This window comes from Phyllostomus hastatus, unplaced genomic scaffold (assembly GCF_019186645.2).
Source record: "Phyllostomus hastatus isolate PE091 unplaced genomic scaffold, TTU_PhHast_1.1 phas_contig_80, whole genome shotgun sequence".
Taxonomy (NCBI): domain Eukaryota; kingdom Metazoa; phylum Chordata; class Mammalia; order Chiroptera; family Phyllostomidae; genus Phyllostomus; species Phyllostomus hastatus.
In genome coordinates this window covers 21,340,836-21,361,263 of record NW_025333960.1, presented here as the reverse complement: position 1 = coordinate 21,361,263, position 20,428 = coordinate 21,340,836, and positions in this window count along the sequence as shown.

Genomic DNA, 20,428 nt, shown 5'->3' with positions numbered 1-20,428 from the left:
GCTTTGTTATGAAGAGCAAAATATGTCCAAGGAAGAGGAGGAGAGAGTGAGAGAAAGAAGGTGAGGGTGGGGGTGGACTAGAGGCAGACCTAAGTTACTCTCCAGGGGAGTAGAATCATTCTGGTGCCTCAGATTTCGATGGAGGCTTAGGTAAGGTATTTTTAAGAGACAACAAAAAAATTCTGCATTTGTCTTGTCTAATGAATTGAAATGCCAGAAGTGAGCTGTGCTGAAAGATAAAGAGTGAGAAATGTGTCCATGGTTGTGTAACTTGTAGCTTTTCCAGGCGAAGGCAAATGTCATAAAGGCCACATCCCATTTGTCTAAGTTGGGCATCTAAATTATTCCTATAATGGCCAAGAAGGGGCCACCCTATCTATGACAATACCTGGAAGAATCCTCCAATGCCAGACTTTATGAAGACAATAAAAAACATTAACTGAAATGACTGAACATATGCTATGAAATGAGAACTATGTGCGGTAAACCATAAAGTATAATTAAATGCAAGAAACCATAAATGAATCTGTACTGGAGGTCTGTTATCAAGTTCCATTTATTTGTCATTAAAAATAGTTAAAAAGAAAACCTCATAGATGGTTGTGGATAAAACTGGTTTTTACTCTGATTTGGTTGAGATTTACTTTCTTCTTTCATATTCACGTGTTTCTAAACCCCTTGAATGTTTCCTGTGTAGTTTTTAGCCCAAAGACGTCTGCACTGGAACTACCACGAAGTCCTGGGCTTACTGGGTGCTAAATACTCTGGATAATGTACAGTGAGAGAAGAGAATCCAAGGTATTTCTTTGCTTTCTTTCTGCCTCAGGTGTGACATTTCTGCCTTCTTCTCAATGGCCCTAGATCCTCGGGACAGGTCCTTCCTCTGTGACACCAGCTGCCATTGAACTATGAGCTCTGGAATCCACCACTGCCTCCCTGGGACCTTCCAGCCCCAGAGGCCTCCTGCTGTTACAATTGCTTGCCTTCCTGACACCTGCTTTTGTGTTTGTGTTTGTTTCTTAACCCCAGAAATGCCTTCATTACCAGCATGCCACAAAATTCCCTCTGTTGAAACTGATGCAAGCTCTGTTTTTCTGACTGGATTCAGGCTTGATAGAGACATTTAGTGCTGTTGGCAGATTGTATACGTGAGTTTTCAATTAAAAAAAATAGGAACTGTACTTATTTATTGCTACAGAGCATTTACTTTTCTCCAATACCCCCTTCAAAATGCCTGCTGCTGGGTAAGTATTACTAGAGAATGCTTTCTTTCTACTTTGCAAATGACCTGAGCTGTGTGGAGTGCAGACAGACCTACATTATTCCTTCTGTTACAGAAACAACTTCTAGCAAGGACCAAGGCCCAAATGCATCCCTCATCGAGCAGAAGCCTTGGTATGCCCTGTGAACCACTGTTAAAATCCTCCATGACTGTAGCTATCGAGGTTTTAGTATTGCACCATTTCACACTCATGGTAGGCACAAGCAAAAGCAAGGTTGACCCAGAAGCCATGAGAGAATTTTTGAGATTCCAGGAGAGCTGAAGACATTGACCACCTGAAAGATATGCTGGAATGTGTAGCCAGTTAGAAAAAAGGGTGATGTTTCAGAGCCACTTTATTAAGGAACCCCCCGGGGGAGACCAACACAATAAAAAATGAGAGGAGTTGATCAGAGGACCACATTTGATAATTCGATTCAATAAACACTTTTAGAAACACCTTCTATATGCTAGACACTGTGCATCTGGCTCAGGGAATAGGGAGAAATAAAGGAAACTGTTTCTACCCTCATGAAGTAAATAAAAACTGAGATGAAACGAATCACAAAGAATTAGGTGCAAGAATACAGATGGTGTGTAACATATTGTAGAAGTCAAGGTGTGAACAAGAGAGACAGACTAAAGCGGGAGACTGAGGCAAATCTGGGTGTAAGGAACACTGCAGAGAATGACAGACAATAGAAGCTCGATTCCTTGCAGGAGATGGGTGGGTCAGGAGCAAGCCTCTCACTCTGACTCTGGCACCTTTTGTAACAAAGTCAGATGTTTGAATCAGGTCACATAGACATTCTTATATAGCATCTTGCCCAGCATCTATGCATAGCATTCTTGTTCCAAAAGAAGTGTACAAAGAGGGGAAATGGTTTGTCTGGGGTTCAAAAAACCCCAGTTCTCTTCCCCAGTACCCTACTCCCCAAGAAAAGAAAAATCAAGAAAATTCTCATGTCCACTAGCTGTTCTGTGTTCTTGGACACGTACCTCATATTGACATTGTCGGTAATTAGAGTTAGCTCGACATGGAAATTGTGTGTATTTATCAAGGGCTGAACAGAATAGAATTTACTCTTTAGTACATAGGCACGGTAGGTCACCATCTCCATAAAACTCTGGTTTGCTTTGTGTATAGATTTTAGAGATTTAATTCTTAATTGTGAGTTTCTTTACTTTTCCAGTTCCGTTTCCTACTGTGAGGACCTTTTGTGTGCAGTTTCCATAGATTATTTTTGCCATCACATATTAAGATAGTATGAGTTACTTGTTTAGTGAGGCAATTGAAATAAATAGTGTAATCATGTGTTTACAAAGATCTAATCTTATTGCAAAATTTCCACTTAAAATTTCAGGAGAAAAAAAATCCCCTTGAATTTCAGTGCCTCCCATGTATTCATATTTACATGGCAAATTGCTGAAAAACTATATCTGCTTTTGAGATTCAATAAATGGGGATATGAAGAGCATTAAAGTATGTATTTGATTTTCTACTAACTTTTAATTTATATAGCTGAAGAAAATGGCAAAACTGTCCTTGAATTTTAAACTCACTGCCAGTTGAAATCATAATGCATCTGTCAAAATTAAGGCATTCTAGAGTGAATTTCCCCGTTATCTGAGATAATCACTAAAATGAGATAGTCCCTCACCCCCTCCTACCTTATACCCCCTTGGAACCCAGCTTTGCCTTCACCTGAGTCTGGGCTACACCACACTACACGTGACCGTAACAGCAGGGCCAGCTTCTACAATAACAGGAATCACCCTTTGCCGAGTGTTTACGTGTCCCAGGCACTGTAGTCTAGGAATGTTATCTCAAAGCTCAGAGAATTGAAGGTTTGCCAAAGCAGCAGAGTTGGCATTTGGACTCCGTTCAGACTGACTTCCAGTTAGGCCTGTGCCACTCATAAGGCTGCATGTTCGTGGATTCTCAGACAACCCAGTGTTTACCTCTCATTATGGAATTGGTGTTTAACATTCTCGGCACAGGAGTGCCCAGTGAAGTCTCCATGTAGCTGCAGTGGCTAATTTCCCTCACTGTGTGGAAGGCCTTTGTTGGGGCTTATTGACTCTGAAGGGGCTTTGCCCCAGTGGGGGCTGTTAGGGAACAGAGGCAAGGGGCAACAACAGCCTGTGTCGAGAAGGTTGTCACCAAATCCTTGACCAGAGATGACAGCATTCTGAGGCGGGTGTCCTGAGCTGGTGTCAGGTCATCTTTTAGGCTGTCAGTGGCTCTCAGAAATACAGGGGACTAATTGCCGGATGCCTGAGCTCTCCTGGAGGTGCAGTATAATCCTTGTTTCTGCTTGTGAAGCAGCCGAGTAGTTAGCACGACGGCTCCTCCTTTAAATCATGGCTGCACTTGGTCAAATAGAATTTGTCAGCCATCAGCTGGCTGAACCCCTTAGCAATTGATCATTATTGCCCAAGAAAGGTTAAAAAAAAGCAACAATTACAAAGCCAAGAGAGAATTTATTAAAGCAAGGAAGAGAGAAAATCTCCAAAACCCTTTCAAGTTAACTGTAAAGAAACAAGGAGAAATATAGAAGTGGTACTTCAGGTTCTTCATTGATTTGCTTGGAAGTAAAGCCCTGAAAAAAAAAAAAAACAGATCAATTGAAGGAAGGGATTGGGTCAGCTGGACGCCCTGTCAACATTGCCCTGCCCATGGAAGCATATTAATTGCAGTGGTGTTTGCTCTAATGAATATCTTTAGTGTCCATTCATTCATTGGTTTGTTAACTCATTACTGTGTTCAATTGTAGGAACTCATACTACCTAGTTAATTTGCTTTTGTTCAGCCAGTACTGATAATGCTAGGTTGCCCCCTCCAAAAGAAACAGGAAAAAAATTGCAGTGAATTTTCTTGCAGTTTCAGATTGGGGTGTAATATCAATAACTTTAATGGAACTGGAGTTGGTACCCTGATACGAGTCCTGCTGCTCCTCAAATAAATGGCTTGGCTCCACCTCAGCATTTATCTGCCAGGGCTCAGCTTTATCAGGGCACCAACTCAGATTCCATTAATGTTATCTCTTAATTAGCTATGCGATTAACCTGTGTTACTCCTGCATGGTAATGAGTCGAAGACAGAACCAGAGAAGTTCAGCTGCCTTCTAATTCCCTCTCCAGAAGCCAAATCATTCTGGAAACCATTCAGGAAAAGAACTCAAAGCAGCTCTGATGCGTTCTTTCCTTGGACACAGGGGCAAATTTTGCACTCTTTGGAGGGGAATGCAACTGGGATTTTAGCTAACATTTACGACGCTTGCTACCAGACACTGTTCTAGTGCTTTCTATTGATTATCTCATTTTGTAGTATCTCATTAAAAAATAGCAAGTCTATAAGGAAAGTCCCACTACTATCCCCACTTTACAGAGGAGGAAACTGAGATACAGAAAGGTCAAAAACCCTGTCCCAAGGTCAAACAGGTGGGAAGTGACTAAGCCAGTTTCCAAGTGCAGGCAGAATACAGGACGCCTGGGAACCTGGCCATTCCTCTGGGATCCTGAGCGCAGAGTGCTGCAGTAAAGGAATCATCAGACAGCAGCAAAAGCAGCCCTCACACCCCGTTTGAGGCAGACTGTGCGAGCCAGCCCCCAGGACATCTTCCTCCCACAGGGCACCTCTGCAGCAGGCACACTCCCAGCTGCACCGGGCTGAGAGGAGCCCTCGCTGCTTAGATTTTCTGCCTGTAGAAATTTCTCTCCAGTTGGTCTCAGGGGAGTTGGGGCTTGTGCTGGTGGACTTGGATGGCCCTGAGCAAAATGTAAAGATGGAAAAATACCTTGACTTGCCTGCCTCGTCCATCTTTTGTCTGTGTCCTTTGTCCCCTCAAAGTCAGAACCCCTCCCCCTACCGCCCTCTCCTTCCCTTCATCCCCCCTTCCTCCCATGAACATAGGCACCAGCCCTCTTTTCTGCTGAAATACCCAAATCATCAGAAATGTACCATCTCAAAAAACAAAATTGAAGAGACAGTGGCCTCATCAATGCTGCTACCATAAAGAATGGCCAGAGTGGCAAGAGGCCCCCCCTTTCACATCTCCCCTTCCCTTCCAGCCTCCTTTCCTTCTCTGTGCTCGGTCAGTGTTGCGGGGAGAAGGGAGAAGAACAACCTTTTACAATAGAAGCCTCATGTTGCTGGGGAGACAGGACACTGCATGAGGCCCTGGAAATTATGTCATGAACCTGTCCCCTTCCCTGCCCTAGCCACACCATGGAACCAGGCCACTGTTCCCAGGAACAGGATGGTGATTTGCTCTGGCTTCTGGGGACACTCCACTGTCCCCTCTCTTCCTCCCATTCACATTCTCTGCTTCTCTAGGCTTCGCCTCTCCACCCCGACCCCCATCCACACCTTAGCCCAGTGGAATACCATAAAGCAGTTTTTGCAAATAAGTTTCAGTACTTGAACTCCCTTTGTTAGACCATTCACCTCCTTTCTCTCCCCCTAAATTATCCCATCACTGTGGACCCTTCCAGAATCTTAGGACTTCTTAATATTTGCCATCTCTATCTGACCACAGTACCACAATCAGATCAGTCACCCACATTATAAAGTGTGAATGAGGGGGGAAATACCCCACCATGTGATGGCTGTCTAGATGTTCCATTTTATGAGTTGATGTCAGTCCATATGCAGCCAAGATGCCAAAGTCAGAGATAAAAATGATCAGTTCTTTCCACGGGTAGGTTTCTTTTAAATTGCACTGTTTAGAGGTGATTGCTATAGTGTTATTTAATATAAAATATAAAATTAGCAATAATAATCTTTTGTAGCCATATTAAAAAGCAATCACCCTAAGGGATACAAAAATCTTCTTTTGCTGTTGTTCTGTTTCAGGAAACACCCAACAGTTCTGCCAGGAATTTATCTAACCCCTGAATATCCCTCTGCTGCTTTCTCCCACTTTTGTTCCGAGGCTGGGAAAACATGAGAACAATTTCTGTTTTACAGTTTCTATATCTTGCAGCCTCCTAGGCAAATCCAGAAAACATTGCTTTTGTAGGAAGTAAAGGAGGAGGGAATGATAAAGATAAAGAAAAAAAGGACAGGGAGGAGAAGGAGAGAAGGAAGTCACTCCGTCACATACAGAGAACATCAAACACAAAAGGCACCTGAGTTCACGTTTTTATTTTATTTCAGCAAGGGGTGGGATGGAGAGAGAGGGTGGGCACATTTGACCACATGGTCAGAACAGACCAGATTCATTTCTATTAAGCTAATGGAGAATTTTGAATAAGGTAATTGTTGCCTGTCTGGTATTTACATAGGGCATTAAAACCCACAAATCTCTTGTGTATGTGTGTGTTTTTCCCAAAGACTCAAAGACCAGTTTATTATCTCAGACTTGCTTTGTTTTCAAAATAATGTCTTCCTAGGTGAACACATTTTGTCTCTGAGTGCTGGAGTTTGTTTTTAAGGCAACATTAATGACTAATAGTGAGTCATCCAGTTTTGTGGCTTGGTACAGTAGTTTGTATTTATGTAATAGCTTAAAATTCAACTTTGAGCAATGTCCACAGCAGGGAAGAACAATTAGTAAATTCATTAATTGTGCTTTTGTGTACACTTTTATTCTCAAGTCTAATTATTTGTTTAAATTATTTTGCCTCTATCAAAAGTGTTACCACATGAAAATATTTCAGCTTAGGTTTCTGGTATGAAATAGAAGCCTTGGGAAGTTCAAACATTCTTCAGAAATGTAATCAGCTTTCATTTGCTCATGACTGGTACTCAATGTGGAGCCTTTTATTTTGGCGTGTAAGTGATCTGTTTGGGGAATATAAGTGTACAAAGAATCATGGTCCATGCCACTGCTTATCATTGTTCTATGATGTGGACAATGGACACCTTCCACATTTGACTATTAACTAATAAAGTTTCCAGTCAAGATGTCAAAGTATATAAAACATTTGTTCACATCCTCCCAGACCACATCAAAGTTACAACTAAATTATAGAACAAACAACCTGGAGAACCACCTACAAACTAACTGAAAAAAAGTCTTATAACTAAGGATATAAAGAAAAAGTCACATCGAGACTGGTAGAAGAAGCAGAGTAGTAAAGTAAGCTGGCTCCACACACACATGTAGTGTTTTGGAACTGGGAGGCTATCTCAGCTGCAGAGGTTTCCCCAGAGGAGCAAAGGGTCCCAGCCCCACACTGTGTTCCCCAGCTGCAGCATGAATGCCAGGACAGGAGGCCCACACCTGGCTGTGAAAATCAACAGGCGTTCCGTACATCTGGGTGAGACAGAAGGCTGCTGGAAACCCAGGTGTCCCCTTAAAGGACCTGTGCAGACTCAATTGTTCATGGGCACTCATCCTGGGTTTCTGTGGAGGGACAGTGGCAGGGGAAGTACCAGAGACATACAGGGAGAAACTGGGTTGTGTGATTTTAGGATGAGGAATGGAGGGTCAGCCACCATTGTCCCTACATTGAGCATGCCACCTGTGCAGCCAGTGGGCAGGTACTATCTTCCTTGTGTTGAGCCCTCGCCCCCACCTTGCGGCCAAATTTAAATCTGAATTAACCTGGTAAACTCCATTCACTCCACCCTGATGACTCCTTAAGACCTTGCCCCACTCAGTCAAGCACCACCAGAGGCTATGTCAGCATCAGGGAGCCAGCCTTGGCCTGCACTGCAGTCTTTCTAAAAAAAACTCTAAAAATTCCTCAGGTTCCAGGTAGGTGGTGGCTGGCCTTGGTGTGCCCATTGCCTTTTTCTTAGTGGAACTAGGCTCAGCAATAATGCCAAATCTGAACCTGCATTAACCTGGCAAACATCACTCACTCTACCCTGGTGACTTCCTGAGACCCTACATCACCCAACAGTCTTTTAGCAACTGAGCCTTATGGGGACCCCACTAGGGGCAGCAGGCCTTGAGTGCACTGTGCATTTTGCTGAGCTGCCTCAGGCCCAGTACTGATGGTAGCCAACCTCAGTTCACACCTTGGCCTCTCTCATGTTCCTTCAGGTGCAACACAGGCAGCTACCAACCATGAATTAATCACTCTGTAGCATCTATCAGGTGGCCCTGGGTGAATCACAGGCAGCAACTGACCTTGGCTGCACTGAAGCCTTTCCCAAGAGGCCCCAGAACTAACACACCCAGTGGCCTGCTTCAGACCACAGCTGAGCACCATCCAATTAGTTCCCAGCTACATAATCAAAGGGTGGTCTTGGCAGGCACCAGAGCCCACTGGGGTAAATCCTGGTCCATGAAGTCAGCTCTTGCACAGCTTGTATAGTTGTAGCCAGTCAGCCTGAGGGTCAACCCCACGGCATGGCATGATGACGTGCCAACATCAACAAAGGCTCAACTACAACAGGAGGATTTGTATAAACTGAACAAGGAAGACTTCTGGAGCACCAGGCTCAGGTGACCGGTGAGAATTAAATACTTGGTCCCAAAGGACACCTATTACATCAGGTCACCCTGCCAAGACTAAAGACATAGCAGATCTAATTAATACATAGAAACAAACACAGAGAGGCAGCCAAAATTGTAAGACAGAAACATATCCCAAATGAAACAAGAGAAATCTCCAGAAAAATAACTAATCAAAATGGAGACAAGCAATCTACTAGATACAAAGTTCAAAATGCTGGTTATAAAGATGCTTAATGAACTTAGTGAAAACTTCAACAAAATGATGCTAAGCATAAATAAGGACATAGAAACCATAAAAATGAAGTTGTCAAAAATATAGAATACATTAAGAAAAATGAAGAATAACTATAAGAAATCAACAGTAGATTAGATGAAGCAGAGTATTGAATTAGCAATTAGAAAGACAAGGTAGCAAAAAATACCCACTGGGAATAGCAAAAAGAAAAAATAATTTTAAAATGTGCATAGTTTAAAGGATCTCTGGGACAACATCAAGCATACCAACATTTGCACTACAGGAGTACCAGAAGGAGAAGAGAGAAAGCAAGAAATTGAGAATCTATTTGAAAAAAATAATGATTGGAAGCTTCCCTAACCTAGCTAAGAAAAGAGACATGTAAGCCCAGGAAGCATACAGAGTTCCAAACAAGATGAACTCCAAAAGGCCCACACCAAGGCACATCATAAGCAAAATGCCAAAGGTTAAAGACAAAGGAAGAATTTTTAAAGCAGCAAGAGAAAAGCTGTTAATTAAGTACAAGGGAGCTCCTATAAGACTGTCATCTGATTTCTCAAAAGAAACCTTGCAGGCTAGAAGGGATTGGCACAGGATATTCAAAGTGACGAAAAGCAAGAGTATACAACCTAGATTACTCTGGCCAGCAAAGCTATCTTTTAGAATTAAAGGACAGATAAAGAACTTCGCAGGTAAGAAAAATCTAAACTAGTTCATCACTATTACCCCAGTATTACAAGAAATGGTAAAGGGACTTCTTTAAGGAGAAGGAAAAAATATATAAATATGCATACTAAAATGGTAATAACTACATACTTATCAATAATTACTTTAAATGTAAGTGGGTTAAATGCTTTAATCAATAGACTTAAGGTAGCTTAATGGTAAGAAAACAAGACGCATGTATATGCTGCCTATGAGAGACCAACTTCAGATTGAAAAACACACACACCAAAAGTAAAGGGATGAAAAAAGGCATTTTAAGCAAGTGGAAACACACACAAAGGTGAGGTAGCAATACTTGTATCAGAAAAATAGACTTTGAAACAAAGGCTATAATAAGAGGCAAAAAAGGACATTTTATAATGATAGAGGGATCAATCCAAGAAGAAGATACAAAGGGGGACCCAAAGAAAATCTAGAAGTATCTTTTGGAGGGTGGGCCTCTTGTAGTACAGGCTTCCCTCACTAGGTGGGTGTACGAAGAACCCTTCTGTATCAGTGTACCTGCTGGTGTTATTGTGAAAGGCTGCGTTTGGCTTCAGTGAATTTTTTTTGAAGACTCAAGGCATTTGCCCCTTTCACGATGAGAAACTTACAGGCACACCTGCCTATATCACACTTGAGTGTTCAGCAGTTTTTGACCAAAAATGGCATGACCCCAGTGCCCCACCATCCCTATTCTCCCAATCTTACCCCAAGTGACTTTTTTTTTGTTTCCCTGGTTGAAAAAAGTCCTCAAAGGGAAATGCTGCACTGCTGTGGAAAAGGTGAAACAGAAAATGGCAGAAGCACTGAAAGGCAACAAAATCGATGAGTTCAAAAACTGTTTTGAGAAGTGGAAATAATGTCTCAGTAAGTGTATTGCATCAAATGGAGAGTACTTTGAAAGTGAGTGGAGTTCAAATGTAAGAATAAATATAGAATTTTGAATAAATAAATTCCATTTTGGGGGGTTTTCCCCTTGTATAACCTTTGTAAACATTTGTGCAACCAACATAGGAGCACCTAAATGTATAAAGTAAATATGAATGGATACAAAAGTTGACAGTAACATAGTCATAGTAGGGGAATTTAACATCCCATTAACATCATTGGATATGTCTTTCAGACAGGAAATCAACAAGAAATCAGAGGTCTTCACATTAGTCTACATATATTTAATATTTTTAGAGCATTTTACCCCAAAGGACCAAAATATACATTCTTTTCAAGTGCACATGAAACATTTTCCAAGATAGATCACACATTAGGCAATAAAACAAGCCTTAATAAATTTAAGAAGATTAAAATCATATCAAGCATCTTCCCCAACCACAATGGCATAAAACTGAAAATCAATTACAAGAAAAAGAACTGAGAAACATAAGTACATGGAATATAAATAACATGTACTAAAGAATGAGTTAACAATGAGATTAAAAAATTAAAAATATCTTGAGACAAATAAAAATAAAAACACAATGATATATGTCCCAAAATCTATGAGACACAGCAAAAGCAGATCAAAAGGAAAATTTGTAGCAATACAGGCTTACCTCCAGAAACAAGAAAAACCTCAGACAAACCATCTAACTTTATACCTACTTAAAGGAACTACAAACAGTTAAAAAAAAAAGCCCAAAGTGAGTAGCAGAAAGGAAATAAAGATCAAAACAGAAATAAACAATTTAGAGTCAAGAAAAAAATTGCCCAAAAATAAATAAATAAAGTCAAGAGCTTGTTCTTTGGAAGGATAAGCAAATTGATAAATCTTTAACTGGAATTGTCAAGAAAAAATAAAGACCCAAATATATAAAATAAGAAATGAAAGAGAAGTGACCAATGACACCACAGAAATACATAGGAGTTTAAGAAAATACTATGAACAATTACATGCCAACAAATTGGACAATCTGGAAAAGGTGGATAAGTTCCTAGGATCATATAACTTTCCAAGACTGATTCAAAAAGAAACAGAAAATCTAAACAGACTGAGTACTACCAATGAAATAGAATTAGTAATCAAAAACTCCAAACAAACAAACAAACGCCTGAATTAAATGGCTTCACAGGTGAATCTTAACAAATATTCAGAAAGAATTCACACCTACCCTTCTCAAAGTATTCCAAAAAATGGAAGAGGAGGGAAGTCTCCCAAGATCATTTTACAAGGCCACCATTACTCTGATTCTAAAAGCAGGCAAGGACATTACAAAAAAGAAAATTATAAGCCAATATTCTTAATGAACATGGATTCAAAAATCCTCAACAAAATGTTAGCAAATTGAATTCAACAATATATTAAAAAGATCATATTTCATGATCAGGTGGAATTTATTCCTGGGATGCTGACTTGGTATGGTATTCACAAATCCATTGATATGATACACCATATAAACAAAACAAAGGACAAAAGTCACATGATTACATCAACAGATGCAGGAAAATTATTTGACAAAAACTTAACATCTATTTATGATACAAATTCTCAGCAAAATGAGAGAATAGAGGAAACATATCTTAACATAATAAAGGCCACATATAGCAAATCTACAGCTAATACCACACTCCATGGGAAAAAAATAAAAGCATTTTCTTTATGATCAGAAACAATAAAAGGATTTCCACTTTCACTATTCTTAGTCAATATAGTACTGTAAGTCCTAGCCATAGCAAGTGGACAGAAGATGAAATGAATGGCATCTAAACTGGAAAAGAAGAAGTAAAACTGTCATTCTTTGCAGATGACATGATAATATATAGAGAACCCTAAATATTCAATCAAAAACTATTCAAACTGATAAAGGAATTTAGTAAAGTATCAGGATACAAATTAATATATAAAAATCAGGAGACTTCCGGCCAAGATGGAAGTGTAGGCAGATATACTTTCCCTCCTTGCACAATCAAAAGAAGGAAAACAACAAATTTAAAAACAAAAAACAACTAGAACTGCCAGAAAATCTAACTGTATGGAAGTCTGACAACAAAGGAGTTAAAGAAGAAACATTCATCCAGACTAGTAGGAGGGACAGAGATGGGTAGCCAGAGTGGAGAGGACTTGTGCCAAGGTGGTGGCTGGAGGACCGGGCAAGGCAGCAGCTAGCAGAGTGGGTAGTCCAACATTTGAATGCAGATAAACTGGGAGGAACAACTGGGGAGCGAGACAGCCCACGCAGCCCACTCAGCCCAGGGTTCCAGTGCTTGGAAATAAAGCCTTAAAACCTCTGACTGAAAAAACCTATGGGGGTTGAGGCAGCAGTAGAAACTCCCAGCCTCACAGGGGAGCTTGTTGGAAAGACCCACAGGGTCCTAGAGTGTGCACAAAACCACCCACCCAGGGATCAGCATCACAAGGGCCCAAGTTGCTTGTGGGTAGCAAGGTAAATGACTGAAAGCTGGCAGAAAGCTGAGCAAGCTGCATTGTTCCCTCTCAGACCCCTCCCCCACATATGGCACCACAACGCAGAGACTATGGATTGCCCCACCCTGGCAAATAAATACCTAAGGCTCTGCCCCTTACTATGTAACAGATGTGCCAAGACAAAAAATATGGCCCAAATGAAAGAATAGATCAATGCTCCAGAAAAAATACAACTGAACAGTGAAGAGATGGTCAGCTTGTCAGATGCAGATTTCAAAACATCGGTAATCAAGATGCTCACAGAAATGGTTGAATATGGTCACAAAATAGAGGAAAAAGTGAAGGCTATGAAAAGTGAAATAAAGGAAAATGTATAGGAAACCAACAGTGAAGGGAAGGTAACTGGGGCTCAAATCAATGATTTGGACCAGAAGGAAGAAATAACATTCAACCAGAACAGAATGAACAAACAAGAATTCAAAAAAAAAAAAAAAAAGCAAAGAGGCTTAGGAACCTCTGGGACAACTTTAAACATTCCAACATCTAAATCATAGGGGTGCCAGAAGGACAGCAGGAAGTGCAAGAAATTGAAAATTTATTTGAAAACATAATGAAGGGAAACTTTCCTAATCTGGCAAAGGAACTAGACTTCTAGGAATTCCAGGAAACTCAGAGAGTCCCCAAAAAAGTGGGACCCAAGGAAGCACACACCAAGGCACATCATAATAACATTACCCAAGATTAAAGAGAAGGAGAGAATCTTAAAAGCAGCAAGAGGAAAGGAGAAAGTTACCTACAAAGGAATTCCAACAAGACTCTGCTGATTTCTCCAAAGAAACCTTGCAGGCAAGAAGAGGCTGGAAAGAAGTATTCAAAATCATGAAAGGCAAGGACCTACATCTAAGATTGCTCTATCCCACAAAGCGTTCATTTAGAATGAAAGGGCAGATAATGTGCTTCCCAGATAAGGTCAAGTTAAACGAGTTCATCATCACCAAGCCTTTATTATATGAAATGTTAAAGGGACCTGTCTAAGAAAAAGAAGTTCAAAAATATGAACAATAACATGACAATGAACTCACAACTGTCAACAACCAAACCTACAAAAACAAAAACAAATGTAGCAAACAACTAAAACAAGAACAGATCCACAGAAATAGAGATCACATGGAGGGTTATCAGTGGGGAGGAGGTGAAGGGATAATGGGGGAAAAGGTACAGGGGGAATAAGAAACATAAATGGTAGGTACAAAATAGACAGGGGAAGGTTAAGAATAGTGTAAGTAATGGAGAAGCCAGAAAACTTTTATGTATGACCCATGGACATGAACTAAGGTGGGGGGATGATGGTGGGGGGGAGGTACAGGGTGAGGGGGAATAAAAGGGAGAAAAAATGGGACAACTGTAATAGCATAATCAATAAAATATATTTAAAAAATCAATTGCATTTCTATATAATTAACTATCAAAAAAGAAAAAACAATCCCATTTATAATTGCATTAAAATATACTAAGGAATAAATTTAACCAACAAAATAAAGTACTTGTACTCAGACAATTATAAATCATTAGAGAAGGAAATTGAAGATATAAATAATTGGAAGTATGTACTGTGCTCATGGAAAGAAAGAATTAACATTGGTAAAATGTCCATACTACCTAAAGAATCTATAGATTCAGTGCAATCCCTATCAAAATACCAATGGCATTTTCCACAGAACTAGGACAAGTCACCTCAAAATTTCTATGGAACCACAGAAGACCCCAAATAGCCTCAACATTCCTGAGAAAGAAGAACAAAGTTAGAAGTATCATACTACCTGATATCAAAGTATACTACAAGTCTATTGTAAAGAAAACAGCACAGCATTGGCATAAAAACACACATTAGATCAATGGAACAGAATAGAAAGCCCAGAAATAACCCCACACCTATATGGTCAACTAAAATTTGACCAAGGAAGTAAAACTATATAATGGGGTAAAGACAGTCTATTTAACAAATGGAGTTGGGAAAAATTGAACAAGTGCATGAAAAAAAATGAAAGTAGGACACCATCTTATACCACAGACAAAAATAAACTCGAAATTCATTAAAGACTTAAATGTAAGACCAGAAACCATAAGACTCCTAGAAGAAAACAGAGGCTCTGGTGTGGTTATTAGTATTATTTTTTTCTAACATATCTACTTGGGTATGGGAAAGAAAGGAAAAAATAACCAAATGGGACAACATCAAGCTAAAAAGTTTTTTCTTTTTACAGCAAAGGAAATCATCAACAAAATGAGAAGACAACCTACTAAGTGGGAGAAGTTTACCAATGATACATCTGGTAAGGGATTAATATCCAAATTTTATAAAGAATTCATACAATTCAACACCAAAAAATATCTAATTAAAAAGTGGGCTAAAGACCTAAAAAGACGTTTCTTCAAAGAGGACATACAGATGGCCACTAGGCATATGAAAATATGCTCAATGTCACTAATCATAAGAGAAGTTGAAATTAAAACCATAATAAGATATCACCTCACACCTGTCAGAATGGCTGTCCTCAATACATCAAGAAATAATAAATTTTGGTAAGGATGTAGAGAAAAGGGAACCCTAGCATACCATTGATAAGATTGCAAATTGGTGCATTTACTATGAAAAACAGTGTGGAAGTTCCTCAAAAAATTAAGAATAGAACTACCCAGCAATTCCACTTTTAGATATTTATCCAAAGAAATCCAAAAACACTAATTTGAAAAGTTATGTGTATCTGTGTGTTTATTGCAGCATTATTTACAATAGTCAATATGTAGAAGCAACCCAAGTGCTCATCAACAGATGATTGGATAAAAAAGTTGTGGTACATACATTGAATAGAATATTACTCAGCCATAAAAAAGAATGAAATATTATCATTTACATCATGAATACCTACAGGGTATTATGCTAAGTGAAATAAGTCACACAGAGAAGAGGAAGACAAATACCATATGATTTTACTTATATGTGGATCTAAAAAACAAAATAAATGAACAAGCAAAACAGAAACAAATTCATTGATACAGAAAACAAACAGATGGTTGCCAACTGGGAGGGGTTATAGGGGACTGAGTGAAGAGATTAAGAAGTATAAATTGCCAGTTACAGAATAGTCATGGGGATGTAAAGCATAGCACAGGGAATATAGTCAGTAATATTGTAATAACTGTAAATAACTATACATGGTGTTGAGTGAGTATTAAACTTATTAAGATCACTTTATAAGTTATACAAATGTCTAATGCTTATGCTGTATAGCTGAAACTAATATAAAATAACTGGACATCAACTGTAACTGAAAAATTGAAAAAGTAAACATTTTTAAAAAGAAAGTAAGAGTAGGTATATTAATATCAGACAAAGCAGCCTTCTGAACAAGGAAAGTCATCAGTAGTCTCTAGAGTTTGAAGAGGAGAGAGCAAAGAAAGAGTAGGTGGGGCAGAGGGGATATTTTGGGCTGTAACTCTATCCTCTGTGGTGCTGTAATTGTGGACCATGGCATCATGCATTTGTCAAAGCTCCTAGAACTACGCAACCCAAAGAGTGAACCCTAATGTAAACTATGGACTTTAGTTGATAATAATGTAATAACATTGGTCCGTTAATTGTAACAAATGTGTCATACGAATGCAAGGTGTTAATAATAGGGAATGCTTTATGGGGGAGGCAAAGGTATTTATGTACCTCCAGACTGAAATTAGCTGTCTTTACTTGTCCCAGTGCATGTATTCATGAGATCATTTTCAGAGAAAATTAGGGAACACTGTTTTCTAGAACCCACTGGCCTCCCCTCTTCCAGCCCAACTAATATATGCCCAGTTGTTAGGGAACTGTTTACCTGATACTCTGAGGGTTCTGACTTGTCAGTGGTGACCCACTGGACACTAGCACTCGGAGGCGGAGCTGTGAGCCGGACCAGCCACGGAGGCCCTGCTGACTGCCACCTCAACCACCTTCCAACGGTCCCCGGAGTACGTGTGTGGTGCTCTGCTGGTGATTTCTGAAAGCCTGAGACACGTGCCAGATCCCCATGCATTTTCCTGGGAGATCCAGGTATGAGCTCTGGTCTCGGTGTCTTTGGCAGTAAAGAGAGAGCACACTTTAAGGAGTGTGAAGGCACCAGGCAAAAGGTGTCCTGCCTGTAATGAAGTTTGTGGAAGATGTAGTGAGAATATTGGACCAATGACACAAAGCCATGACTCCTTCAGGCCACCTGGGGTGGAGGCCAGGCCTCCCAGGTTACAGAGCTTGTGTGTGTTAGCATTGCACACAAACCTGAGCAGGTCATCACATCCAGACATGGTCCACTTTCTGGAAAAGGAATGAAAAAGTCAGCCTCCAAAACTTTCCCAGCTGACTAGCGAAAACCCCATCTCAAAAGCATCAGAGATCAATGGAGAACAATGCCAGAAGAAAATAACAAATGATTTCAATGAAGACATTCATTTTTCAGAAAGTCTGCAACTGCTTCACCAAGAAAGTATGAGATGGAGACAAAAAGTCTAGAAAAGGCTGGAGGAGAAAGCAGATTGGAGCAGGCAAAGGGATGAATGGAGCAAGTCCTGAAAGATAAAATCAGCCCATTAAGACCAGTGGCTGAAAAACTGCTGCAGACCATCCGTTTGCATGACTTTTTTGGAGATCACTTAGATCACATGACATAGCAGGTCGAACAATACAGGGAAGCAGAAAACAGCCATCACTCCACCCTTCAGTCACAGTTGAGCTGAAAGGTGTTTCTGATGATGCCGACGTCAATACATACCTTCAAAGTCCTGAAGAGGAACATCATGAAATAGCCAGAGAATTGTGGGAAGAAGAGTACATGAATGAAGAGTTAACAGGACAGATAATAAATAAACTGAGAAAGCATCATTGCAACATGAAAATTCAAACCCAGAAAGTGAGATTCACAGCTGAAACTGAACCTTCAAATACTGTCTGAAGCATATGCAGATCATTCAATGCGCCTTCAGAAAAAAACGGTTTCAGGGGGGAAATGATCAGCCTAGATATGGAGAAGAAACTTCTCAATGTGTGTAGAAACATGAACTCCACGTATCAGATCTGCACTATCTACAGGAAGACGGTCGACACATCGGCAAGGAATTGAAAAGAAGAACTTCCTACTATCAATAGAAGATCAGCCTCTAAGTGAAAAGGGCTCAAGAAACTTGTGATACAGCTGTGTCAACTGAGAGAATGCTCAAGGAGTTAAGGAAAGAAAATGATTGCAACAGACAAATGCTAGCCAAGGTCGAATCCAAGTTCCAGGGTTTCCCCACTGGCCCTTTTGTTCCTACTGCTCCACTTGCAGCCCACAGAGGCCCAAGAGTACAAGAGGATCCCCGGATCATCAGGCTCTCCAGAAAGGAGGGTCACATAGTAAGAGCTCAGGAATCCAGGGTTGCCTGCAGCTGGGTCCTGAACACCCACAACCACGACAGAACATCTCCACTGTTTTCTCTTTAAAGTAGGTTTGATTAATCTCTTTTTAGCTAGCTGCTGTTGTTCAATTGATGTCAGTTCCCCTTATTCAAGTGGATAGAGCATTATATTTTTAACTTAGTATTTTAAGTAAAGACTTATTAAAGATAAAAATAAAGTTCATTTAATGTAAATAAATAAATATGATCAAACTCTGTTGTGCCATATGTTGGAATCATGCAGTCTTGTGTAAAGCAATGCTATACAAGATATATATCAAGTTCCAAGCCAATATGCCAGTGTACATAAAAGTGAAGCTGCACTCTTTTATCATAGAAAACCTCCTCTTTTCTAAATTCTCCCTGTATCTGGGCTGTAGCTCTAAGATGAACCAGCTGCTGGTGGAGAGGATCCTTTCCAGTTCCCAGTTCCAGGTGTGGGGTCTGAACAGAGATTGATGACTTGGTATAGGTATAGCCAGTTTCTTCCACCAGGTACAAGGGAACAACAGCGGAACCTAGAAACAGCCAGCCCTCCCTTCTTGAGCATCTTCCTAGCCTGGCTCAGTCTTCAGGGAGAGGCACAGTCCAGATGCACAGAAGGAAAAGGACGATAAGGACTCTCCCAGGTCTGGCTGAGCCCTGGTGCTGGGCTAGGCATTAGAGCAGCAGATGTAATCATCTCAACCTCCCTGGGAGGCCAGAATTGTGGGTCCCATTTTTCAGAAGGGGAAGTGGAGGCCAGAAAATAGATAGGAACCCAGAACTGTGTGAATGCTAATCCAGCAGCATTCTCATTATGTAAATTTTGATTTAGATGCCACACTGCTTTCCTGTCTTCTAACACAGTAGCTCACCATAGTAGATGCTTCATTCATTCATTCATTCATTCATTCAACAAACAGTCATAGAGGGCATATTAACAGGCCTGAGGATACAGAAGTAAATGAGTTAGATAAAGGTTCTTGCCCTCAAAGATTTTAGTGATAAATAGATGCCTGCGTGCCGTTCTAACAATACGTTTGTGTTCAGTGAGATTTGGACAAATGCAGGCCCTGTATGTAGCAACAATATTGTAGCCTCATCACCATCTCATAACTGCATTTGTGTTCCTGCCAATTGTTTTCACTCCAAGAGTGAAAAAAGCCAAAGACTCGCACCAAGCCCCCAGAAGGAGAAGCAGGATTTCTGTGGTCCTGTCACAGTGCCCCAGTTATAGCGGGAGTTGGGGGCAGTTAATATGAGGCAGTGTTGGGAGTGTTCACTCCCTCCTTCACATTCTGGCCGGACTGCATCCTTAAGGAAGCTCTGTGGCTCTACAGTGTGCTTCTGCCAGCTTCCCCCAAGGAGGAAACCAAAGGAGGGATGCAGCCCAAGTATCAGAGGTGGATTTCAGGCTGGAAATATAGAGAAGGAGGATGTGTCCAACTCCACATGGGCTGGTTTAATTATTTAATGTTTGTATTCTGAATCTGATCATACTCTAAAGCCATTCCAGGCACCATGGGAATTACAGATGGGAAGGACCTATGAGGTCATCCAGCCGAGCACAGCATGGGGAGGCTCCATCTCCACACCACACTTGTAGAGCCCTTTCTCCACCCAGTTTAGATGTCCCGGAGGACTGTGCTCTGCCTTGCCCCTCAGGTTCCAGTTCCAAAATCCACCCACAGTACATTTTAGATTAAAGACGTGGCCTGGGTGGGGGTCTATTTTTTATTTATCCAAAGCACTAAACAGAGGACTAGTCTCATCAAAAACTGCCGAGGGCTTCTCTTTTCCTGCTCCCTGAGGTGTCGTCCCACCCCAAGAGGTGTGTCTCTGCTGGGAGGCCCTAGAGGCCAAGGTTCAGAGCAGGCAGAGGTGCCAGGTGGCAGGACCAACACAGCTCAGCAGGGGGCGCCATAGTCATCTGAAGCACTTGGCAACCAGGGGACAGCACCTTCTAAACAAAACTGTGTCCATGAAGCCTGGCAGAAGAAGGCTTATTT